We start from the raw sequence: 5022 nt of genomic DNA, 5'->3' as shown, positions 1-5022 counted from the left end.
AAACACCAAGATCTTCAAGTGTTCTTCAGTTGGGCCATGAACCATTCAAGTTGGGTCGTGAACCATTCATCAAATTGGGTCGTGAACACCTCATGCCCAGCCGTGAACACCCTTTCATCCTCCTAACTTGCTTCTAGCACTCTTTTGGTGAGTTATTCTTGCATCCTAGGTTGTTTCCCAATCACCTTTGTAGTTAGATTCACTAATTTCATGCCTATATGTATCATTATATCTCATTTAGGACTCTTTTGTGCCTCGGGACTTCATTCGTGGAACTTATCATCCATATTCGAATCTCCAATTGAATCACCCACATAAGGTGAGTTCATACCCCTATAATCTAACTTTTAAATGGTTTTAAATGCTTTTAAGGGGGGGGGGGGTACAAGTTGAACACAATTTAATTGTGTTAATATTTACCTGTGATAACCATCACATTAAAAGAATTCTTATGCTTTTATAAGTTATAAAATCAATTCAAAAATACTTTTAAAGGATGTTAGATTGTTGTGATTAAAATCCCATTTTTAAAGTACATGCTTCACTCAATAGCTAATTGAGTCTTTCCTACACATCAGTAACAAGTTCAAACAAACATACTAGTAAACTATAATAGGTATAGTTTTGGGATTCAGTACATACTATATTCTAGAACAGAGGAACAATTCATGGTTCAGGTATATATACTTTACACTCCCAGTAACCTAGGAAGGGAACCTATCGTTAATTCATTTGTTTAAAACAAAATATAATAATACACATAGTATATATATATATATATATATATATATATATATATATATATATATATATATATATGTATGTATATATATATGTATGTATATATGGGGTAGATCTACAAAGTACCGGGTTATATATATTGAGTACATCTACAAAGTACCGGGTTATATATATTGGGTACATCTAAAAAGTACCAGAGAATAATAAATAAAACATAGCAATATATAAAACTCACAACAGTATCAATTAAGGCGTTTAGAGTATAGGATTTCATAACTTCTAGTAGTCTTCCTAAACAATAGAACAACGCCACATAACATTCTTAGTAGCATGAACATTCAGTTAAAAGGGGGCCTATAATGCTAACTTTATGATTCCTTGGTAGATACATTAGGGATACAAATTAATCAGATCCGAAAAGAAGTAGGATGTGTGCTTCCGCTTCATTTCCTATTCCTAGTTTGGTTGTGGGCTTAGAGTAGATTCACACAGTCTGCTATCTATTTGATCTTAGCTATATGTATATCATGTATACACCAAGTAATCATAGGGAGTAACAGGTATGGGTTAGATCATAACATACAAAAACACCATACCACTTTCTAGTACAAAAACATACTTTTCGGATAGAACATTAAGTAGTGAAACTAGAAATTTATCTGTAAAAGGTTTAACTCGTATTATTAAACAACATACATCAGGGTTATATATAATTAAGATCTGATAGGCAGTTGAATGTGTGTTTTTCGCCTTACTTCCTGTTCATTGTTTGGTTGTGGACTTAGGGCAGATTTGTACATTTAACTGTCCGTTCGATATTAGATTATATATAGTTAGTATAACCTAAGTCATTATAGAAGGAACTATTGTCGTTACCATTTTACTAAAGAAAATATATGATTTTCTTGAGGAATGTTTTCTTTAAATATAATAGAACTATTATAGTTAACTCCGTAAGTACCAAATGAATATGCCATGGTTATATACAGTAAAGATCTAACAAACAATGGGATGTGTGACTTCCGCCTCATTTCTTGTTCCTTGTTTGGTTGTGGGATTAGGTCAGATTTACATAATTGATTGTCTGTTTACTCTAAATTGTATATAACTTGTATCCATTTAGTATTCATAGAAGGAATTGTAGAGTCATTTTTACTTATCATTCATCACATCATAAAATATAGGATTTTCTGGAGGAACATGCGAACTTTTCTAAAGAACTTATAGTTTACTTTTCATAACTAAAATAGTTATGAACTCACCAGCTTAAATGCTAATCTATTCTTTCAAAATGGCTTGTATTCTCAGGAAACTAGTAGTCAGGTACGCGCACTGGGATTCAAAAGATGGAGTATAGTTGCTTCATGTCTTGTTTTGTTATTTACTTTTGGAGTCAATCTTTTGTGAATCACATACTTTGTAAACACTTTAATATTAATGCAATGGTTGTTCATTACTTTGATTACTATGATGCATGTGTTGTGATACTAAGCATGACGTCCTCCGCCCCCGAATGTTTCCGCCGTTCCGGTTTGTGGGTGTGACAAAATTGCAACTAGTGGTCCCGGTTCGATGTGTGAGATAGCAATAAGATCATGGACCAATAATGATACAATAACTATGAACCTGTTCCATGGCATCTAGGGGGAAGGGTGAGAATAAACAGACAAAAAAAATGTATGAATGCGAATGCCCTAAGCTAAATGTTATGCAAAAATAAAAAGTGGAAAATAAGAAAATCAAATCTTTTTGGAATTTTATAAGAAAAAAAGAAAAAAAATGAACGCAAATTATCCTAAAACTAAAATGATATGCAACCTAAATAAAAGTGCATGAATAAATAAATAAATAAAAGGAAAAGGGAAATGACCCACCCCAAGCTTAAGAACAAGCAGTGTCCTCAATTCTTAAGGAAAGAAAGGAAATGACCTAAACCGGAGGATCGGGCGGCGGAAAGTGTCGGTGGCGGTAGTGGTAATCCCACATATCCTAGACTTGGCGGGAAGTGGGTGGGAAGGACTGCTCCAGCCGATCAACACGGGCCACCACATCCTGGATGGCTCGGGTGTTCTCCTGCGTTTGGGTATCGAGGCGTTGAATGGTGGTGAACATTGTGGAAAATTGGTCAAAGAATGCAAGGGAAATATGATGGGATCTCGTGTCCCCCTGCTACTATGAATGATGTTAGGGCTAGTCAAAATGTTGTGGAGGCTGAAATGGTCATCTTCATGATCCACGGGAGGAGGGTAGTCAAGTGGAATGACCCATTATTCGGGGTTGGTTGGTTCGAATGACCCAATATACTCGTGTAGGAGAATGAGGTATGGATGACCATCAAGATTCCATATGTGTCCACCGATTGATTCGCGGATGATTTGCATGTGTCGGAGTGCGTTGATGTCAAGACGAGCGGGGTCAGTCGCTTTTTCAAATGGAAGGGTGGAGAGATGAAGTTAAAGCAAGGGTCTAGATGCAATGAGTGTGATCAAGCCTCCAAAGAAAATGTCCCCGGTGTCTATGGTGGTGGTTTCACGTGATTCTATCTGGCGGTTTGACGGGAAATCGGGTTTTTGTGAAAGGTAGGTGTTGGTGTTCTTGAGCTCTAGAGAGAAAATGGTGAGTTTGTGTAGGTTGTGAATGAAGAAGATGAGTGGCTAGAAGTGCTTAATCCTTGGTCAGAGAGGTCAACAACCGGTCAATGTTGGTCAAATCATTAAACCTCTAATCAACGAAAGTCAAAACGAGTCAACAACTTAAAATTTTGGTCAAGACTATTTCACGCGGGCTAGGCGCGAATCGCGGGCAGGCCACAACTAGTTTTCTCAATGTTTTTCTCGTGTGGCAGAGATGGGTAGAAGGATTTGGTTTAAGGAATGCGGACCGCCTAATGTTCGCATGGAGGCCGAGGGACCTGAAGCTTGAAAACGGACAAGAATTCGAAATTTTGCGGGGGTGGGACACGGGTTGCACATTGGCCACGTCTAGTGGCTCTCGAACCCACTGATTCTTCTTATCCTACATGTGGGCATAGCTCGGGTCGCGGGTTGGCCGCGAGTGCTGAACGAAGTTTGAGATTGATTTGTATGTGGCTTCGAAATAGGCCGCATCCTGGTCGCGCTTAGCCTCACACGGTCCACACGGTGTTCAAGCTACCAAGCCACGTCGGCCGCGTTGTGGTTCAAAAACTGGAATTTTCTAAAACTTGATTTTTTAGGCCAAAATGATCCCCGTAAGGCCCGATTTCAAAATTTTGACAAAAGCTTGGAATATAACGGGGAAAGAAAGGTGAAACCTTTCAAAAAAATTATTTTCCAAATCCCCAAAACACTATTTAAAACAAGTTATTGAATTTGAGAAGGATGAAAGCATATCTTTCCAAAAATGCCCTTCTTTAACGTCTTTGGCGAGACGTTTTCCTCATTTGATTCAACATAGTGGGACATCCAAATTGATGATTTCAAGAGCATTAGCATTGAAACCTTCATAAAATGGCTTCAAACGGTGATCATTGACTTTGAAAACTTGTCCCGTCTTTTTGCTTTGAATTTCGGCTGCTCCATGGTCAACAGTCGTGATCACAACAAAAGGGCCAATTCACCTTGATCTTAACTTGCCCAGAAATAATTTCAATCGTGAATGGTAAAGTAAGACCCTATGCCCCGATTCAAAATGCTTCCGAGTGATGGACATTTCTGGAAAACCTTCGTTTTTTCCTTATAAATTCTTGAGTTTTCATAAGAGTCATTTCTCAATTCTTTTAAATCTTGAAGTTGAAGCTTCCTACATCTTCCCGCCTCATCAATGTTGAAATTGCATTGCTTGACCGCCCGAAAAGCGTGACGCTCCAATTCCACGAGAAGATGACATGGTTTTCCAAAAACCAACCTAAATGAAGATATGCCTATCGGGGTCTTATAAGTGGTCCGGTAGGCCCACAAGGCGTCATCGAGCCTCAAACTCCAATCCTTTCTTGTCAGATTCACTGTTTTCTCAAGAATACTCTTCACTTCATGATTTGAAACCTCCACTTGGCCGTTTGTTTAGGGGTGGTAAGCGGTTGAGACACAATGGGTCACGTTGTACTTTCTCAATAAAGCCTCCATCATCTTGTTGCAGAAATGCATCTCTCGATCACTAATCAATGCCCTAGGCACACGATATCTCACAAAGACATTAGATTTTAAAAAGTCGATAACCGTTTTGGCATCATCCGATCTTATGGCTTTGGCCTCAACCCATTTAGAGACATAGTCAACCGCGAGCAAAATATAAATGTTGCCA

The sequence above is a fragment of the Lactuca serriola genome, chromosome 3, assembly GCF_051521515.1.
Source record: "Lactuca serriola cultivar US96UC23 chromosome 3, Lser_US96UC23_V15, whole genome shotgun sequence".
Lineage (NCBI taxonomy): Eukaryota > Viridiplantae > Streptophyta > Magnoliopsida > Asterales > Asteraceae > Lactuca > Lactuca serriola.
This window is presented reverse-complemented; position numbering follows the sequence as displayed.